Source organism: Artemia sp. Qi Xiang Cuo, chromosome 21, assembly GCF_049724085.1.
Source record: "Artemia sp. Qi Xiang Cuo chromosome 21, ASM4972408v1, whole genome shotgun sequence".
Taxonomy (NCBI): Eukaryota; Metazoa; Arthropoda; class Branchiopoda; order Anostraca; family Artemiidae; genus Artemia; species Artemia sp. Qi Xiang Cuo.
In genome coordinates this window covers 51035958-51058827 of record NC_142814.1, presented here as the reverse complement: position 1 = coordinate 51058827, position 22870 = coordinate 51035958, and the positions used below count along the sequence as shown (strand labels likewise).

General features: G+C 34.5%; 1 pseudogene across 1 annotated transcript; it reads right to left on the bottom strand.

Annotated features, from left to right (window-relative positions):
• Nucleotides 1–1950: 1950 nt before the first annotated feature.
• Nucleotides 1951–15627, bottom strand: LOC148939688 (uncharacterized; annotated as a pseudogene). The gene is made up of 5 exons (XR_016143534.1): nucleotides 14996–15627; nucleotides 10828–10929; nucleotides 8214–8277; nucleotides 3346–3516; nucleotides 1951–2072 (listed from the first exon to the last, which is right to left on the bottom strand). The product of XR_016143534.1 is annotated as an uncharacterized LOC148939688 (transcript).
• Nucleotides 15628–22870: the final 7243 nt, after the last annotated feature.

The window sequence follows — 22870 nt, the reverse complement described above, 5'->3', positions numbered from 1 at the left end:
CCCGTGTATGCTGTGCCAGACAAATACATTAAAGTGGTTATTGCTATGCACGAAAGTAACACTGCAGTGGTTGGTCTTGTATAAATGTTCTATCCCCATTAATAAGGATTATTTCAATGGCCTTTGTCTTAAGGAGCATAGGAAAGGCAATGAGAGAACAAAGAATCAAATGGGGACGAAAAAATTTCCTGGACTCAGATCCTATATGAAAGTGTAAGTAAAATGAATGAATAGGACTAAGTGAAGATGAAAATGTGATGTTGGGTAGCGAAAACTAAGTTGGCAAGGCCAGGATAAAGTGAAGATCAAGTGGACAGCTTCACTTACCTTGGTAGTATTATTAGTAAAGACGGTGGGTGCAGTGAAGGTTCTAAAAAGTAGAATAATTGCAATGTAAAAGAAGGAATTTAATTCCTACATTAATGGAATGTAATTAAAAGTAGAACAAATAAATATTGGAAGCTACAGTGATGACAGTGGTCGAATCTGCTTCTAAAATATGGGTACTCCGAAAAACAGAGGACGATTTGCTAGATGTTTTCTAGAAAAATTGCCTACGGATTGTTTTGGTTAACCAACAGACTAACGGTATTTCCAACAGTGGACTGTATAAAAAGTGGGGTTTAATCCCGCTTTATAGGGCTATAATGAGAGCAAGGTTGAGATGGCTAGGGCACGTTCTGCAGATGAATGATGACAAATTGCAAAAGATTGTCCATTTTGGCCAACCGTCAAGGGCTAAACGGAAAGCAGGTCGTCCGCGGTTGGGATGGAAGGATGTCATGAAGAAAGATTCAAGCAAAATGGGAACTTCCTATGAGGGTGTAAAGAGTAAGGCTTTGAATAGGTTGGAATGGAGGAGGAGCGTGCGTAACTGTTTTAACCACAAGCGGCTTGGTGCCGTGATGAGTTGTTATTAGTAGTAGCAGCGAATTTAAACCGCTAGGTTCAATCCCAGAGTCCCGTATTACCAAGCCGGGGAATTGTACTCTAGCATTTTATGGCCTTGAAAAACGATCTAGATAGGTGCATGGAACAAGAAACAGAAACAAAACACACTGAATAGCAAACGAAATGTGACTTGAAACAAAAGAATAACATGTTAATTATGCTGCAGCAGAGTTTAGATATTTTATAAAATTACGATTGAATAAGGAACGTGTTAAGCACGAAGGAGGAATTTAATTCATGACGGAATTTCTCAATCCAACCGGGATTGCTGATTTGCCACCCTATTACTTTAAACTAAAGAATAAAACGATGATTATGCCAATTTTAGATATTTCAGAGGGGATAGGCATTGGAATACATGATTTTGGATGAATCTAAACAGCTAAAGGGAAGGACACGAAAAAGAAGTCTGAGGCAATGATGCACGAAAATGAAGCGCAAGCGAGATCTGCGGCTAGTAGACATTTGACAACCAGCATCACAACATTAGTAGTAGCAGCGAACTTAAACCGCTAGGTTCAATCCCAGAGTCCCGTATTACCAAGCCGGGGAATCGTACCCTAGCATTTTATGGCCTTGAAAAACGATCTAGATAGGTGCATGGAACAAGAAACAGAAACAAAACACACTGAATAGCAAACGAAATGTGACTTGAAACAAAAGAATAACATGTTAATTATGCTGCAGCAGAGTTTAGATATTTTATAAAATTACGATTGAATAAGGAACGTGTTAAGCACGAAGGAGGAATTTAATTCATGACGGAATTTCTCAATCCAACCGGGATTGCTGATTTGCCACCCTATTACTTGACAGTAAAGAATAAAACGATGATTATGCCAATTTTAGATATTTCAGAGGGGATAGGCATTGGAATACATGATTTTGGATGAATCTAAACAGCTAAAGGGAAGGACACGAAAAAGAAGTCTGAGGCAATGATGCACGAAAATGAAGCGCAAGCGAGATCTGTGGCTAGTAGACATTTGACAACCAGCATCACAACGAATACACTGAACCGTAAATGAAATCCATGTTTTGAAGAGAAGTAACAGTGAGTCTCAGGACGAGTTCCAGAAGAAAATAAATCCCAAAAAATGGATGGTTCTTTGATGCATTACCTGGAAGGACGAATTGAATTCACGCCAGACTTTCTTAACTCAATTGTTATTGCTAATTTGACACCTCATAACTGAAAACAGAAGAATAACGAATATATAGACACCCTTTAAGCGAGCAGCTGTGTATTTATTTAAAACATCTTTTTGTTAAAATTGAATGCCTTTTTAGTATTTTTCGAAAGTGGTTGCATTGAACTTAACTTGAATCCATGACATCAAGAAAAAGTTTAATTATCTGTAGGTAGAAGACAAGCGACAATGAGAATCATTATAAACATGCCTGCCGCGTAGCATGGCTACGTGGCAGCTTATATCTTTCGAATACACTTACAATTTCAAGAGTATAAAAGCGTAAACGCTTAAAACTTTTCATTAAGAGCAGAGTATATTTGAAAATGTGCAGAAATATAAATGCTTGATATAGGCTTCAATATTGTACCCGCTTGGTAAAGAAGGACGAGGGTCTGGGTTGGAATTCAAGTTTTCCTCATCGGCTAACACATACACGGGTCCAACCCTTAGAGTTCTTATTACAAGACTTTTCTTGTAAATCAGAATTATTTTGTTTAACAAATAACTTCAACCTACTGTCTTCTAAGACTCCATGGTCAAGAAGGAATAAAAACGAGAAATAAATCCAATCCCTCACCTCGAAGGTCCCCAAAATCAACATACTCTTCCTTTGCAAGTCAAATCCCTTACCTCGAAGGTCCCCAAAATCAACATTCTCTTCCCTCCTAAATCAAAATACTCTTCCCCGTAAGGCTCAACGGCCTAGAAGGAACAAAAGAAAAACAAATCTAATCCCTCACCTAAAAGACCAGACAAGGAAGTAGCGCCTGGTTTCAAATCACTAGAACCCAATAAAACCTAAATAGCTCATACTCTAACACACATACAGACCTAATCGAGAGAAACCAACTCAAGTAGAACCATAAAAAACTTCATTTTTAACTAGAAATTCTTCTTGAAAGTACTGACGGAATGGTAGACTCGCGCAGATTCTAGGGGCATGTTCCTGGTCATATTAAAAACTATCAGAAGGTAAAAGTCACTATCAGAGGGTTAAACCGTAGTTATGGAATATTAGGCACCGAACTCTAAAACAATGAAAACTCTACCAGGAACAAAGAGATGAGAAAAGAGAAAAATTCAGTCTTCGGATTAGTCTGAATTCAGAGTTTCGTCCACTGTACGCCCCGATTTTTTTCAAATAACCCATAATCCAATATAGTTGATTCTATAAAAAAAAAAAAAAAATATTTAGATATACCTTGACTGTCAAAAGATGTGGCGCCTGATTCCTGGGTATTGGGTTGAAGTTTACAAGGTCCTGAAAACTCAGGAAAATTACCCAAAGCACTATCTTCGCGCTTAGGAAACAAAAGAAGGTTCGAAAAGCCAAATACTTCTTCATGGTGACTTGGTAAAGCATCTTCAACTTCTAAAACAATATACAATTGAAAATGACATAAAAAAATTCAACAATAAAGTTGACTGAACAAATCCAACAAAATTTCTTTTTATTATAGGATACATTAGCCACGAGAATTGATGAAAATAAACAATAAAAAAAGCGCTGTTAGTTTTCAGGCTCTGTGAATTTTTAGTACTTGCATTTTTTTTTTAAGATCACTTCGTATGGAAGACCTTTTTCAAGAAGAATTGTGCTTGATACTTCAGACGTGACTAATTCAAACAGAGAATGAAATTTCGAGTGTTCTTTTTAGTTGAGAGATCAACCAACCGCCACTCTGACCCCTCCTTTAGCGGTTTTTCCAAAAAAGGCATCCAATAAAAATTTTCAATATAACAATTTGCTCAAAATGATAGAACGTTCCTATCACTATACCTCTGCATGTGAGAAACCCCGCCATAACATTCGGGCCAAGGGCTATAATTTATACAATTTACCCAATGTTTACATGTTGGTTTTGTTATCATAGGCAGCACCATAGCGCTGCTTAAGTAAAGAGCGATGTGGGCAAAATGAATTCTTTTTTTTGGTTATAGACCAGGGCACTTCATATTGAAAGATTTGTCGTAAAAACTTCGAAAAGGGCACATTCGATTGGAAATTGAAAGGGCTAGTGCCCTTTTTAATAGTCAAAATTGACTGAATGGCAAGCCATTTTGTCCAACGTTGTAGAAAGGTCCGGAGATTATGTCTTTGAGGGTGACATCCCCCCACATCCCTAATGGAAAGGGTTGTAAATTATGCCCTAGGAAAATATAAGGTATATATGGAAATGGTGATCGTATAAACTTCGGAGGGGGCTCTTTGGATTAGTAATCAGAAGTTCTAGTGCCCTTTTTAAGATTCAGAGGGATCGAAGGATGGATCCCCCTCCCACACCTAGTATTTTCCCGAAATGCATCTGATAGAAATTTTAAGATGGCCATTTTTTGTCTTATAAACTTCGAAAAGAGCTCATTCGATTGGGAATTGAAAGGGCTAGTGCCCTTTTTAATAGTCAAAAGTGATTGGAGGGCAACTGACCCCCTCCCACGCCCACCATTTCCCAAAACACATCCAATCTAAATTTTGAGATAGCCATTTTGTTCAATTTAGTTGAAAACTCCGGAAATTCTGTCTTTGAGGATGACAACCCCCCACAACCCTCAGGCCAAGGATTGTAAGTTATACCTCGGAGGCATATAAGGTATATATAGGAAGGGTGATCGTATAAACTTCGGAGGGGGCTCGTTGGATTGATAATCAGAAGTTCTAGTGCCCTTTCTAAAACTCAGAGTGACTGGAGGGTTGATACCCCCCCCCACCCACACACACCTCGTATTTTCCCGAAATACATATGATACAAATTTTGAGATAGCCATTTGTTGTCGTAGAAACTTCAAAGAGCTCATTCGATTGGAAATTGAAAGGGCATATAATAGTCGAAAAATATTGGAGGCCAACTAACCCCCCTTCCACGCCAACCATTTCCTCAAACGCATCCAAGCAAAATTTTGAGATTTTGAGATTTAGCCATTTTGTTCAAAGTAGTTGATAGGTCTGGAAATTATGTCTTTGAGGATGACAACCCCCTACAGCCCTCAGGGCAAGGATTGTAAGTTATACCCTGGGGGCATGTAATGTATATATAGAAAAGGGGATCGTATAGACTTCAGAGGGGGAACGTTGGATTGATAATTAGAATCTCTAGTGCAATTTCTAAGATTCAGAGAACTCAGAGGCTGGATGCCCCCCCCCCCCACACACATACTTCGTATTTTCCCTAAATGATTATTATAAAATTTTGAGATAGAAAATTTGTTGTCGTAAAAACTTCGAAAAGAGCTAAATCGACTGGAAATTGTAAGGGCCAGTGTCCTTTTTATTAGTCAAAAGTGATTGGAGGGCAACAACCCCCCCCCTTAGTCAAAAGTCATGATTTTATATATCATATTTGTTTATCATTGTAATAATGTTTTACACTGTTTGGCCTAAGGGGGATACTTTTTTTTTATTTAAAAGATAGTAATAATAGTACAATAATTTAATGTCACTTGATAGTCTTTTCTTTTCAAAGATTGGCAGCTCTAATGCTTAAGATCACAAAATACTGCCTTAAGTTTAACTGTGAAGATCCACACCTGCTTCCAATGGTCCTTACTTATTATATCTAGATTTCTATCTAGATATTGATATAGTTCTAGATAGAGTCTGTCTAGATATAAATCCACAAGTGGTTCTAGTACTTTGGTTTAGTTTCGGTTTATAGGTATCCCGGTATTCTTTAAATAACATGTTCTAGATGTCCTCCAACCAATTTTAACGGTCATTGCTTCCTCTTCTAATCTTGACCTGTTCCCCACAGAAGTGTGTCTTTTTCGTAATTCAGTTTAATGCAATACAAAAGGGCTGAGATTCGTAGGATATATTCTGATCTAATTTTACTGTGGTACGGTACCTTTTATTATAAAAAAAACTGCTGTATCGACATTTTGACGGACGAATTCAGACACTTCAAACTGGACTTATCGGTATTTCAGAAACTCATATCGCAAGGTTAGGAAACATGAAATTAGGGGATACAGAACTTATTTACTCAGGCAGAAAGGATGGGGTAAATAGGCCAGAAGTAGGGCTTATTTTTAATAAGGAAGCTTAAAAGTTATGTTTACGTAAAAAAGCTCATAATAATAGAATTCTAGATGCTCATTTTACGACTAAAAAGTTAAAGGTATCAGTCGTAGCAATATATGCCCCTGTAAATCGAACTAATCGAGATAGTGATGACTCAAATGAATTTTACCCACAGCTGCAAGAACAAATAGACAGGGTCCCAGGTAGATAAATGGTAATTTAATTACGAGATTTTACCACCCAGGTTGGTAGAAATAGGCATAGATGGTATCCTAGTATGGAAAAATTTGTCGTAGGAAAAGAGAACAGTAATGGTTATTCTCCTAGAAAACAGAAAGGTATCCTAGCATGCGTAGATTTTTAGAAATAGTTATGAAGATTTATTTTGGGAAGACAAATTAGTGACAACACTAAAGGATTAAAAAATAAAAAACACCTGATCGCAATGTGATTAAGGCAGAATATTCTCAGAATGGTTCTTGGCTGTTGGTATATCAACTTTCCTTGTCAATCCACATAATTCATGTTCGTTATAGGATTTATTTTTCTATCCTAACAGAGTCTGTTATCTTCGAGCTTTGTGGAATTATTTATTTTAATTTTTGGTCGTCCTGGGCTCTATTTATTCATTGGTAATACCTATGTTTGTTTCAAGTTTGTATTATTATCAGACATTATTTCCGCTCGACATAAATTTTTCTCTTTTTTCACTTAATTTTTTTTTGGAAAAACTCTTTCAAAACCTTCTTTTGGATTAATGTAAAAAAATCAGAAGGATTAATCCAAATATTCTTTCCATCTTACAATCAACCAATATATCAGATATTTGAAAACAGTCCGGAACAATATAGTCTGCTAAAATCTATTTCTTTAGACCTATATTTGGAAAAATAGCACAACCTTATGACACTGAAAACACACACATAAAAGAACTTGAGATACCATTGAGGTACTAATACTTTTCATGCTGCAACATAATGATTTTGCATTCTAATAGCTCTGTTATGATAAATTCTCGAACAGATTAGTTTTATCAGTGGATCCAGTAGGCAACTCTTTGAGCACAGCAACAAAACAATCTAGATCTCTCTTCATTACTCCGCCTGTTCACTACGCTATGACAAATTTTTAGGACACTACGACGGGCTTATGGGAAAACTATCGCTCTGACGTACTGGGAACTTCCCAGTCAGCCCACTATGATGTGTGTCATTTTCTGAAGAAACTTTTCGCTGCTGTTTGTATATATACTTATGCTATGACTTTGAGCATCCAAATTAAACTAAAATTATTTCATAATACTCCTGTCTAAGGGTATCTTGGATATTCGATAATGACTAAATTAAGAATAATGCAATTAGAAGAGGAAGCAATGACCGTTAAAATTGGTTGGAGGACATCTAGAACATGTTATTTAAAGAATACCGGGATACCTATAAACCGAAACTAAATCAAAGTACTAGAACCACTTGTGGATTTATATCTAGACAGACTCTATCTAGAACTATATCAATATCTAGATAGAAATCTAGATATAATAAGTAAGGACCATTGGAAGCAGGTGTGGATCTTCACAGTTAAACTTAAGGCAGTATTTTGTGATCTTAAGCATTAGAGCTGCCAATCTTTGAAAAAAAAAGACTATCAAGTGACATTAAATTATTGTACTATTATTACTATCTTTTCAATAAAAAAAAGTATACCCCTTAGGCCAAACAGTGTAAAACATTATTACAATGATAAACAAATATGATATATAAAATCATGACGCTCAACGTAACCCCCTTTGGCCACATAGTGTATAATATTAGTACTGAAAATGTGTATACAATTTGTATTTGTTTTAGTGATTCCTAAAAGGGACCTTCAGCGTTTCTTAGGGTACCAAATGAGAGAAGGTTGAAGCAAAAAATTATACTTGATAAAAGATTTTAATTGGTTTAAGCAAGTCATTACTCTTGTTTATGATATTCTAATCAAAGTAAATACACAGAAAAAGTGAAGACCAAGCATGCTTCCCCTTATTTTTAATTAAAAAATGAAAGACTAACCTTTAAAATATAATCTTGCCTTTGGCTTTCTCTCTGTTCTTTCCAAAATCTGATTCCCAATTAGCTAAAAAAAATAGGGAAGAAAAATTACACACGGAAATATGGACAAATCCTTAGAGTTGGGATAGACTTGAATTTGCAACATGTAACCAAACATCTTTTAGCAATGTCAATCCTGTTATTATTGATGTAATTTTAAATACTATTATTAAAAAACAAACAATATAAAAAAAAGAAGCCCAAAACTAGAAAGTCATAACACAAAGAAGGAACAAGCAAATACATCCGTAGAAAAAATAAAATTTCTTTCACCTCAGAAGCGGTTTCATCAAACAATTTATTAAAATTTCATCAGATACAATGATTCATTTATACAATGACAGGGGAAAGGGGTTTCCATCGGCTTAGCGTAATTATGCATGCTTTTGAAGCTCTTTATCCCCTTCCGGTCGTTGTATCCCCAAACCTGCTCAAAACTATTGGCCTGATTGGCTCCTTACTTAGAATTCAGTAGCACAAAATATTTCCTGAATAACCTAGAGCTAGGTGTTTTATTTGTTTTAAAATCGAAAACAAGAAAGAGAAAAATATTATCATCCAGAAAATACCCTGAGCCGTTTCTGAAATAACCTGAGGTCTTTTTGACAACTTGTATGTTCATATATTGTTTAATTCAATTCATCATCCTCTTCAACATACCCATAAGGCTCAACCTTAATACCCTTACTACCCATGCAAAAAAGTAATTTTCATTGTTGTTCAATCCACGGGACGGTGGGTTTTCAGCCATTGCAACTACTGTGGTTTAAGTTTTTGCTTTAATCTGATGTCAAGTTTAGGAGGTTTCAGGCTACTGTTTGAATTTCCTTAAAAATTTGTTTTCAAAATAGTATTTTACTATTAAGACTAATTTAGATAATAATTACCGTTTCTGAATCAGCTAAAAATGGCAATTTTTTATCTCAGTTTACTTAAAAAAAAAACGTTTATTAATTTTTGGCTGTTATGGGCTGTCAGATAGGCTGTGGCAGTCAGATCGATTTGCTTGTATATTGCCATTGAGATACAAGAAGCAGAAAAGATAGTGAAAAATGGAAAATCACCAGGACTGGGCAACATATCTGCAGAGATGATAAAGGTATCAGTATCATCATGTATCCCCCTTTAGTCCTTACTCTTCACTTGGATTTTGACAACGGCCAAAGTACAATAAAACTATAAACATAGGAAACTCATCAGGATATTCAAAAAATGAGACACTAGCAAGCCAGGCAACTGGCGAGCTATAACTTTACTTTCAAAACTTGGGAACATACTCTCGCATATTATCCTACAGAGGAGCCAAACACAACCAGGTCAACAATCTAAAACAAACAGTTCAAGCCAAATCGCTCATTCGCAGACCTTATATTCACGCTTAGACTTCTAATTGAAGAAAGCAGAGAATGGTGTTTGAAGATCTATATGATCTTTTTGGAATCCGAAAATACACCGTTTACTCTGGATTTTGTGAGGAGAAAAATACGGGTGTTTTCTATCACCATTATTTTTTGTGATTAAAGATTAATTACATCCTGTAGAACACAGAGACTGGTGGAATCAGACAGAAGTCAATCAAAAAGCGACTCCGAGAATTACTAGATGAGGTCACGGTAGAAGCAAACCACCTTGGCCTAGGTGTGAATGCTCAGAAAACCAAATACAAGGCAAAAAGGTTATCTCCTCTACCCATTAAATGTGGCTACTAAGAAGTTGAACAAGTTGTCCAGTTCAAATACCTAGATAGTAGCATCAAGAATACTGGCTCAACAGTGAAAGAAGTACTCACCAGAATAGAACAGGCAAATGGTGCCTTCAACAATCTATATCAAGTATGGAGGTCTCAGATATTTGTTTCTACTCCTGAAGCTACGAATTTTCAACAGCAATGTTATGCCAATACTACTCTACACAGCAGAAACATGGCACCTGAATCATGAACAAGAGAGAAGCGCCCTGGTTTTTCAGGGGTGTTTGTATCAACCCATTGGTCCTAGAATGTCGTGAGAGGACTCATTCAAACAGAAATTAAAAGTTCTAGTGTTTTTTAATTAAAATATGATCAAAGATTCACTATGGCAACATGGCTTGCAGGCAAGTGGGCAACTAAAATTGATCATGTTATATGAGCTTTGCCTACTTGAATTGGTTACTGGAGCATCCATGATTATTTGCAGCTATAACTAAATACCTTTTCAATAAATAACTATTTTGTACAAAGAAAAATAAGATGTCTTCTTTTCTGGTAAGTAGATAACAAGAAGATAACAAAAACAACTAAATTTTAGAAAAACAACTAAGGCTGCAGAAAACAAAAACTGTACAAACTGGACCTTGTTTTAGTCCCATGCCTGAATTGAATTAACAGTGCTTATTTTCGGTTTAAGCATGACATTTATTATTTCATTGAACATAAACAGATAGTCATCTTTCACTATACTAAGTGCTGATTTAAAGATAGAAAGAGAACTACCAGTTAGCCAAATGGAGAAAGACATATTTCAAAATAAAAAGCTATGATCAATCATATGCTCTAATAAAAGCTAAAAAGTAATAAAGAAAAATAAATGCTTACTTTTTCACTGCCATAATCAACATGTTCTTCATCATTTTCAAACTGACTAGAACCATTGTTTCCTCCTTTGTCAATCCCTACAGTAATTTCATCTTTGACTTGCTGAAAATAAAAATCCAAATGATAACAAATGTTATCCATTCAAATTAGGCATTTTATGGACTGAGAGATGAACTGTCAAACATCACAAGAAAATTGAGATTTCTTTCTATGGAATTTACTTAATCCTGTTTGCCAGAATACAGATGTATTCTGGTAGCTGAACAGTTTTTATTATAATATATATAGCATGAGCATCTTTTTCAAAATAATCACATGATGAAGATAGCTATTCCAGAGAAATAATTGATGTGCCTGTCTATGCCAGAGCAACTTTGCCAGGACAAATCTACTATGAAGAAATGAATAGATAATTCAGCCTAATCCTCATTTTTAGCTTGTTCAAGAGTGTGAAATTAAAAAGCTTACAAAATATGCAAAGAAAAGTTACATAAGGCCATCTTTGTAAACAAAAAAAGTTAAAGCCCTGTTCCCATCTTAAAAAAAAAGGGGGTAGCAATGACCCTAAAATACAGTTTCCTTAGATATTTAACCTACATGGTAGACAGATCTTCAAGTAAAGTTCCAATAGGACTAGAAAAAGGACCCACCCTTGGACTATAGCTTGCAGTAAATTTCTGAAATGGAAATAGTCTGAAAAGGAGTTAAAATTACAAACTTATCAAGGTTTGTCTAATTAAAACATCATGAGCCTAAGAAGGTTTTTTTTCATCTTGGATTTGTTCTGAACAAGTTTTCTGCATTTGTTGGTCTTCCTCAAAAAGTTTAAGCAGATCATATATAAAGATGTTTGGCAATGCCTATTTCCAGCAGACATCAGAGATTATGTGGGTGTGTGTTTGACCTAAAGTCTTGCCACGTCCTTTCAATTTAATTGTCCTGTGTTGTTTTTATTACTCCCCTAATCAGAGATCTGCTGACAAAATAAATTTTATCGAAAAATTACATGCAAGTGCTGACTTTGTACTGTCAAAATACCCAAATGCAAGAATTTTCCTGATGGGTGACACAAACAATATAAGACTTGATTCTACATGTAATGCTTTTAATTTAAAACAGGTCGTTAAGGTCCCAACTACAAAAGGCAATACTACTCTTGATTCAATTTGCACTAATCTTTTGAAGTTTTACAAACCCGTCTCCACTCTGCCCCCTCTAGGGGGTAGTTACCAGTTTCGCCTTCTCCTATCTCCGCTGGCTAAAGTTAAACAGTCGTTTTATATAACCGACACGGCGTTCAGACCTCTTATTTAATCAGGACTTTTCAATTTTGGCTCCAGGATTACTACTGAAAATTGGTCCACCGTGTATCAAACAAATGACATTGGCTACATGCCTTTGTCCCTCCAAAATTTATTGAGGAGTAATTATGAATCCCACTTCCCTGAGAAAAAATTTAAAACATGTTCTACAGATAAGCCTTAAGTTACCGAGTCTTTTAAAAAACTTATAAGAAAAAAAAAATCAATTTTTTCAAGGCAGGTCGTATTACTGAGGCTAATAGTCTAAGGAAGTTCCTAAAGAAAAAATTAAGAAAAGCAGCTTCTAATTATTATAATAGTAAAATTGAAGATCTATATTCTAAATAGCCCAAGCAATGGTACAGAAAAATTAAAGAAATATGCGGAAAAAGTCTTTCCAAAGTTAATTTTCATCTCCCTGAACCCCCTAATAAGACTGCCAACGATTTGAACTTGTATCTTGCTTCCACCATCCAAAGTCTCCCCCCTTTCACTGGCTCAAGTCCAACTATTCCTCTTAATACTTCCTTCCCCTTTATTTCTCCCTCTGATGTTATAAATAAAATTCTAAAGCTTAGAAAATCAAGTATTTGCCCCTTGGACATCCCAGTTGACTTAATTAAAGCCTTTTCAGACAAAAATGCTGGGCCTTTATCAAGTATTTTCAACCACATCACAAAATTTGGTAAATTCCCAAGTTGCTGGAAACAAGGTTTTATAACACCTGTCCCATAAAAATGCACCAGTCTGACTTTTGCCAACATTTGCCCCATTACACTCACCAGTTTTTTCCAGACTTTATGAAGGTTTCCTCTGTGACTGGCTTAAGGATAAAATTTGTCCACGTATTGACACCTGGCAGTTTGTTAACTTAGGAAAAACTTCCACCACCCTACCTTGTGCACTTCATGCATACCATTGTAAGTAACCTTGATTAACCAAATGTTTGGCTGAACCTAGTCTTAGTTGATTTCCAAAAAGCTTTTGACCTGGTTGACCACACTATCCTAATTCGTTCACTACTGGTTAACTTTGAACTTGATCCTCTGTTAGTAAATATTATTATATCGTTTCTTTCAAATAGATCTCAAGTTGTTAAATACAAAAATACTTTCTCTAACCCCCTCCCTATATATTGTGGAATTCCTCAAGGAACCTTATTGGAACCACTTTTATTTCTAGTTATGATTAACAATATTGGTAAGGATTTCAACCAAAGATGGAAATACGTGGATGACTTGTCGATCCTTGAAGTATGTCACAGGAATATTAAAAGTGACCCCCTTGAAATTCTAACCCACATTTTGGATGAAGCTAAGAACCTAATTATGAAAGTAAATTCCACTAAATCAAAAATAATGACAATAAATTTCTTGAAATCTACTCCTGCTTTCAATGACCCTATCCCTTAGATATTTCTATGTCTTCCTTTAAATTACTTGGGGTTACAATTTCCTCTAATTTAAAGTGGAATATCCATGTGAAAGATATTGCCATAGAGCTAATGCGTCCATGTCTCTCCTTAAGCTCTTGAATAAATTTAACATCCCCCAATCCTATTCTTTAAGGATCTATACTTCCTTAGTCTGCCCGCATCTTGAATATGCTTGTCCAGTTTGGCATCCTGGCATATCCCGTGATGAATCAGAAAAAATTGAATCTATTCAAAAAAGGGCCCTAAGAGCAATTTTTAAAGAAGCTTTGGTACCATATTCACTCCTTCTAAAAAAGGGCAAGCTGGAAACTCTTGAGCACAGGAGATGAATGCTGTGTCTCCGTTTTGCAAAAAATGCAATAATAAACCCTTGCATGGAAAACATTTTCCCAAAAGAAACTCCCCATCCAGACACCACCTGCCACGTACTGTTTCTGAACCCGTCCCTATCTTGTCCCCCATCCGTTGCTTAACCTCCAGGTATGAAAAAACCTTTGTCCCCTTCATTACTGATCAAATAAACCACTAGCTTTCTTTTTGTTTTTTTGGTACTGGTGATACCCATGCTTGTGTCTGTTTGGTTCTTCCATTCCCTCCCCCTTGTTTATATGCTCTCTTTTAAACCTTTTTAACACTATTTTTATCTCAATCTTTTTTTTTGTTTTGTTTTAGTTTTTGCCTTTTTAACTTTCTTACATTTGACACTTTTTTCTCTTTTTTTAGACTAATGAATGGCTTTGCCTTTCTGATATTGTTGTTTTTTGCATTGTTTAGCCAGTTTTTTTAGTTGTTGTGCTATTTTTATGTTGTTTTTTTATTATATGACCCCAAAATGCAAATTTGGCCCTTTTGTGATCATCATTTTTTGAAATAAATATCTTATCTTACCTGGTGATGAAAAAACATTGAAAGAATTTTCTTCATTTAAACCTAATGTGTAAAGAACCTAACCTCACATTTCACACCTCAAATCATTTCTAAATAAATCTATGTTCATACTGCTCAAATCAAAGGTCAAAGGTATTTTATTTAAATATTATTAAAATCCTTTATCATTGTCTTATAGCAGAACAAAAATTAAATTTAAGCAATTTTGGCAAAGATCAGGGAGCACTATGATAGCCTATTGACATTTTGAACTAAACAAAACCAGAATGCAAGAAAAGAGAAATATCAGACCAAAGAAAAAAAATTTATTAGCAAAATTAGACATTTTTCTTTGTACTTTTTAAATGTTAAGTTAATAGATTTCTAGCAAAAGCTGTTTTTCAGGTGGGGATGGAGATTCTAGTGTCTAGGTATTACACAAGCATCATGTTACCTTTTGACTTCTAACTAGCCTTATTCCTTCCTGAAATTGATATAAAATTAAATACTTAACCAGGCTTTGGTCACTTGACTTTGAATGAAGTGAATTCCAATAAAAACTTACAAGTGAGTTGCATGCAGCAAGATCTGTTTTATAAACAGAGGAACTACTTTCAACAGGATAGTTTACCAGCTTATCATTTGAGGTATCTGTAACAGGAGGTTCTAGATTACTGGAAGAATCTTCAGCCAAGGAGCTGTTTCCAGATGTTGAATCAACTCTGTTTTTGTTTGCAGTAGTTTGAGTCATTTGATTGTTTTGAGAGTGATAACTAGGTTTCTGTATCTGGTTAGCTGTCTCATCAGGATAAGCAAAACCTTTAACTTTAAGCATTTCAGCCACTTTTATTAATGAACTAGCTTGAGCTTGCGGAACAGTCACTTCACCTGTATACATAAATGTCACCAAAGCTAGCAGATCGTGAAATTTCGCATCCTTAAGAATAATAATAGGATGGGGGTGTGAAATTCCTAGAAGCAGTGTTTCAAAGTAGGAACTAGGCTACAAGATGAGAGAACAAGTCTGTGGCATTTAATGCTTTGACTGTCACATGATAGGGTGACATCTGTGAAATGTTCACTGTTTAATAGAGATAAAAAAGCTCCTTGAAATACATCCAGGTAGTTATTCCACTTAAAACAAAATTCTTTTGGCTCCATTTCAGAACTTTTGACTAAATCCTTGAGTAACACAAACTCACTGAAATAGATTGAAACATATAACTAAGTATTGCAAATCATATGCATTATAGGCACTAAAAGTGAAAATTAAGAAAGTCTTCTACAATTAGAAATCCAATGCCTGTACTTCTAATTCAAAGCTTTAACACTCCATTTTAATTTATAAATATGCATAGCTTGGTAATAATTCTATCTCTCTGAATATCAAACACTATGCTTTCATAATTTGCAAGAAATCTTGAATCAATACCATCTAATTAAGAAGAGTTGGCTAGATTTTTATGAGCTCAACAAATCAAGAAAGGATTCTATTTATAATCATTGACGTGAATAAAGGTAAAAATATTTTGAGCATAAGTGGATAAAGAAAGGGCCTAAGAAAAAAAGATTATTCTTCTTCAACAGATAAGCTTTGCCATAAGCAGAGCCAAATAGCTTTCTTTGGTACAAAAAAAAATATAAGTTTTCAACAGAAGATAGTATTCTAATTAAGATTTAAAATGTGCTAAATATGGGCATAACAGTTAATTTTTTTTTTAAGAAATAGTGTAAATTGTGTTGAAGCATAAAAAGAAGGTAAAGGAGTTTTTCAGTTTTGTCTCTTGTTTTTCAGATTACATGACCTGCTGAAAATTTGCATTGCAGAAGGGATAAAAATAGCAGGAAAGAGTAAACTCAAGAAAATCTTATTGCAAATAGAGCTGAAGAGGCTATTTCACAAGAAAATAGAAAAATTTTTGGATCAGCAAATTTATTGGTTTTCCAAATAAAAACACTAATCTGTTTTGAAATATGAGATTCATGGAAAACACATTATTATGTACAACAACATAGACTTTTGGACTAAATCAAGCAAACAGGAACTAAAGGCAAAGTTTCTGGAGAAAAAAAGATTTTGATAGCTGTGGGGATAGAAGATCCAACATTACAGGAATCTAACAAAACTCTACAATCCCTTCCTTTTTGTATTAAAATATGATAATTGCTTTCTGAAACAATTTTGGAATAAAGCAATATCACTAGTTTGGATGGTAAAGCAGTATTTGCATGTGTGTCTAGCTAGAATCTCATGTCTACCCAGACTCCAATGTCTAGGCAATGACCAATCCCAATTAAAATTTGGTGCTTAGATGAAACTACAAATTTAGTTTCAAATAGATTACAGTTGCATTTTTTGCCAATCAAGAGAGCTTATGCAGGCAAAACTTTCCATATTGTATTCTCTATTTTTACTGTCACAAGATAATGGATTAGACAAGGCAAACAATTGCCTTAGTGTGCTTCACTATTATGTCTGGTGTTGCATATATGCCTAAAATAAAAAAAAACACAATAAATGAGAAAACAAAATTAAATTACAGTTTAAAAATGTAAACATAGATTATTAAAATAGTGGAACTTGACACATTCTGATTGGCTATAATAAAAAATCCTAGACATTGAGTTCCATAGTCAAGAACTCAAAGTATAGCCAAGCACCTTGTCTAGCATGTCTAGCTAAGCACCAAATTTTTACTTGTGAATGGCTGTTGCCTAGACATTGAAGTCTAACTAGACACACAAGTGAATGCTGCTTAAATGCAGGTGTCTGTAAAACCAAGTTTAACAATTATGTTCTAAAAAAGGGGCTTACTTTAAAAGGGGCTTACTTTTATAAATGGAATGCAAAACAAAAGGAAGATACTCTTAGGATTCTCAGAAAAACCAAATTCAACAACACAATTTTTCAGCATGATCCCTTGCTCTTTTCTAAACTTTCATATATTTACCAATGATAGGCCTAATGGGTTTACAAGTATTAGGCTAAGTTAAAATCAATCAGTTTTCTATATATCCATTAATGAAAACAAAAACAAATCAGTGTTTTTATATGAATGATATCTTTCAAAACTTCTATTTTGTCTTCATGATTTGTTGAGGAAATACAAACAGGACAAAATCTTGTTAAAAAAACATCTAGGCTACAACAATAATGCAATACTATTTATTGACTTATAAAGGCCTAAAACCCAACCTCAATGAAAATCAAACCCCAAATGTGACACATTTATTTACCTTGATTTTCTCTTAGACTTTCTGCTTCATTAGTAGCCTCAGACTTATGCTTAGAACAGCAGAAACTTTCAATTCAAGTTGTACTAAAAACTGAAGATAAAAAAATACGGTAAAATTCTACTTTAGTTACTTTTGGCTATCTTGGAAAGGAGTTGGGTTAGGAAAATGAAACTTTCAGGGATGGATGTACATGCTAAGGTTTGTCCTGGGAAGGTACTTTGAAGTACCTACCTCCCCTCATCCCCCCCCTATATAATGGTAAATTACTGCACATTACTAGTTGTTTTTAACTCATATTTCATCCTATATTACTATCATAAATATAAATCACTGCTTACCTTACACAACTTCTGCTTTTAACCTTGTTCATTAAAATATATTCCAAAATCCTATTTAAATCCTAAGCCATTTAATTTTCAAACCATGCTGACTTTCTTTAGGGTATATGAAACCCGGTTAGTTGTGATGTCACACTTGCCTTATCACACACCCTTACCCTTAAGGGTAGCAGGCACATGCCAAACAACTCTGTTGATAAGACCATTTAAACTGTATTAATTAGGGAAAGGATTTCACAAGAGAGATCAGTAAAAATAACCTAATCCTTTTTAGATGACAAATTATGTCATAGGAAGATGTTTAGGAAGCATTAATAGATAGAGTGCTAAAAACATCAGAATCGACTTCAGAGGACACGTTATATCACGGAAAGAGGTTTTTAAAATCCCCCTTCCCCCCAAACACAAAATTTCAATAATATAACTTTATAATATTTTATATATATATAAAGCACTATTAGATATAGCGCTAAAAGATTAAGAATTGACTTCAGAGGAAACGTTATATCACGGGAAGAGGGTTTTAAAATCCCCCTTCCCCCCTAACTCAAAATTTTCCAAAATTTTATTTTAAAAGCTTTTAAATATTTCTAAAGCACTAATAGATAGAGTACTAAAAACATCAGAATCGACTTCAGAGGACACGTTATATCACGGGAAGTGGTTTTGAAAATCCCCCTTCCTCCCAAACTAAAAATTTTCCAAAATTCTACTTTAGAAGCTTTTTAAATATTTCTAAAGCGCTAAGACATAGAGTGCTAAAAACATCAGAATCGACTTCAGAGGACACGTTATATCACGGGAAGTGGTTTTTAAAATCCCCCTTCCCCCCAAACTCAAAAATTTCAAAAATTATACTTTAGAAGATTTTTTAAATATTTCTAAAGCACTAATACATAGAGCGCAAAAAGTTTCAGAATCGAATTCAGAGGACACGTTATATCACGGTAAGAGGTTTTTAAAATCCCCCTTCCCCCCAAACTCAAAATTTCCAAAATTTAACTTTAGAAGCTTTTAAATATATATAAATAACTAATAGATAGAGCGCTACAAGTTTCAGAATTGAATTCAGAGGACACGTTATATCACGGGAAGAGGTTTTTAAAATCCCCCTTCCCCCCAAACTCAAAATTTTCCAAAATTATAATTTATAAGCTTTTTAAATATTTCTAAAGCATTAATAGATAGAGTTCTAAAAACATCAGAATCTACTTCAGAGGAAAAGTTATTTCACGGGAATATGTTTTGTAAATCCCCCTTCCCCCCAAACTCAAAATTTTCGAAAATTCTACTTTATAAGCTTTTTAAATATTTCTCAAGCGCTAAGACATTGAGTGCGAAAAACATCAGAATCGACTTCAGAGGACACGTTATATCACGGGAAGAGGTTTTTGAAATCCCCCTTCCCCCCAAACTCAAAAATTTTACTTTAGAAGCTTTTTTAAATATTTCTAAAGCACTAATAGATAGAGCGCTACAAGTTTCAGAATCGACTTCAGAGGACACGTTATATCACGGGAAGAGGGTTTTAAAATCCCCCTTCCCCCCAAACACAAAAATTCCAAAAATTTACTTTAGAATCTTTTAAATATTTCTAAAGCACTAATAGATAGAGCGCTACAAGTTTCAGAATTGACTTCAGAGGACACGTTATATCACGGGAAGAGGGTTTTAAAATCCCCCTTCCCCCCTAACTCAAAATATTACAAAATTTTATTTTAAAATATTTTTAAATATTTCTAAAGCACTAATATATAGAGTGCTAAAATCATCAGAATCGACTTCAGAGGACACGTTATATCACGGGAAGTTGATTTGAAAATCCCCCTTCCTCCCAAACTCAAAATTGTTAAAAATTCTACTTTAGAAGCTTTTTAAATATTTATAAAGCTCTAAGACCTAGAGTGCTAAAAACATCAGAATCGACTTCAGAGGACACGTTATATCACGGGAAGAGGTTTTTAAAATCCCCCTTCCCCCCAAACTCAAAAATTACCAAAATTTTAATTTAGAAGCTTTTTTAAGTATTTCTAAAGCACTAATAGATAGAGAGCTACAAGTTTCAGAATCGACTTCAGAGGACACGTTATATCACGGGAAGAGGGTTTTAAAATCCCCCTTCCCCCAAACTCAAAATTTCCAAAATTTTACTTTAGAAGCTTTTAAATATTTCTAAAGCACTAATAGATAGAGCGCTACAAGTTTCAGAATTGACTTCAGAGGACACTTTATATCAGAGGAATAGGTTTTTAAAATCCACATTCCCCAAAAACTAAAAATTTTCAAAAATATTATTTATATTGCTTTTTAAATTTTTATAAAGAAATAATAGATAGAGTGATAAAAACTTCATAATCGACTTCAGAGGACACTTTATATCACGGGAAGAGGGTTTGAAAATCCCCCTTCCCCCCAAACTAAAAATTTTCCAAAATTCTACTTTATAAGCTTTTTCAATATTTATAAATCTCTAAGACATTGAGAGCTAAAAACATCAGAATTGACTTCAGAGGACACGTTATATCACGGGAAGAGGTTTTTAAAATCCCCCTTCCCCCCAAACACAAAATTTTCCAAAATTTTACTTAATAAGCTTTTTTAAATATTTATAAAGCAATAATAGATAGAGAGCTAAAATTTTCAGAATCTACTTCAGAGGACACGTTATATCACGGGAAGAGGGTTTTAAAATCCCCCTTCCCCCCAAACTCAAAATTTTCAAAAATTATACTTTAGAAGCTTTTTAAATTATTTCTAAAGCGCTAAGACATAGAGTACTAAAAACATCAGAATCGACTTCAGAGGACACGGTATATCACGGGAAGAGGTTTTTAAAACCCCCTTCTTCCCAAACTCAAAATTTTCTAAAATTCTACTTTAGGAGCTTTTTAAATATTTCTAAAGCGCTAAAACATAGAGTGCTACGGGAAGAGGTTTTGAAAATCCTCCTTCAAGGAGGATTTTCAAAGCACTCTACGGGAAGAGGGTTTGAAAATCCTCCTTCCCCCAAACTCAAAATTTTCCAAAATTCTACTTTAGAAGGTTTTTTAAATATTTCTAAAGCTCTAAGACATAAAGCGCTACAAATATCGGAATCGACTTCAGAGGAAAAATTATGTGATGGGAAGATGTTTTTAAAATCCCCCTTCCCCCAAACTCAAAATTTTCCAAAATATTACTCTCGAAGCTTTTTTCAATAGTTCTAAAGCGCTAAGACATAGAGCGCTAAAAACATCAGAATCGACTTCAGAGGACACGTTATATCACGGGACGAGGTTTTTAAAATCCCCCTACCACCCAAACTCAAAATTTTCAAAAATTCTACTTTAGAAGATTTTTAATTTTTATTAAGCACTAATAGATAGAGCGCTACAAATTTCAGAATAGACTTCAGAGGACACGTTATATCACGGGAAGAAGTTTTTAAAATCGCCCTTCCCCCCTAACTCAAAATTTTCCAAAATTTTATTTTAGAAACTTTTTAAATATTTCTAAAGCACTAATAGATAGAGTGCTAAAACATCAGAATCGACTTCAGAGGGCACGTTATATCACGGGAAGAGGTTTTTAAAATCCCCCTTCCCCCCAAACTCAAAATTTCCAAAATTTTACTTTAGAAGCTTTTAAATATGTCTAAAGCTCTACGACAGAGAGCTCGAAACGTTTCATACTCGCCTTCAGAGGACACGTTAAATCTGGGGAAGATGTTATTTAAATCCTCCTTCATACCTAACTCAAAAATTTCCAAAATTCTACTTTAGAAGCTTTTTAATAAGGAATAAATCGAAACTACATCTTGTACTAAAAACTTAAGAATAGACTTCATAGGAAAAGTTATATCAAGGGAAGAGGTTTTTAAAACCCCCCTTCTTCCCAAACTCAAAATTTTCTAAAATTCTACTTTAGGAGCTTTTTAAATATTTCTAAAGCGCTAACACATAGGGTGCTACGGGATGAGGTTTTGAAAATCCTCCTTCAAGGAGTATTTTCAAAGCAATCTACGGGTCGAGGGTTTGAAAATCATCCGTCTCCCCAAACTCAAAATTTTCCAAAATTCTACTTTAGAAGGTTTTTTTAATATTTCTAAAGCGCTAAGACATAGAGTGCTACAAATATCGGAATCGACTTCAGAGGAAAAATTATGTTATGGGAAGATGTTTTTGAAATCCCCCTTCCCCCAAACTCAAAATTTTCCAAAACTATACTTTCGAAGCTTTTTTCAATAGTTCTAAAGCGCTAAGACATAGAGTGCTAAAAACATCAGAATCAACTTCAGAGGACACTTTATATCACGGGAAGAGGTTTTTAAAATCCCCCGTCCCCCCAAACTCAAAAATTTAAAAAAATTTAATTTAGAATCATTTAAATATTTATAAAGCACTAATAGATAGAGAAATACAAGTTTCAGAATAGACTTCAGAGGCCACGTTATATCAGGGGAAGAGGGTTTTAAAATCCCCCGTCCCCCCACACTCAAAAATGTCCAAAATTTTATTTTACAATCTTTTTAAATATTTCTAAAACACTAATAGATAGAGAGCTAAAATCATCAGAATCGACTTCAGAGGACACGTTATATCACGGGAAGATGTTTTTAAACTCCCCCTTCCACCAAAAAAAAATTTTTACCAAAATTCTAATTTATATGCTTTTTAAATATTTCTAAAGCACTAAGACATAGAGTGCTAAAAACATCAGAATTAACTTCAGAGGACACGTTATATAACGGGAAGGGGGTTTGAAAATCCCCCTTCATCCCAATATCAAAATTATCAACAATTGTACTTTATAAGCTTTTAAATATTTCTAAAGCACTAATAGATAGAGCGCTACAAGTTTCAGAATTGACTTCAGAGGACACGTTA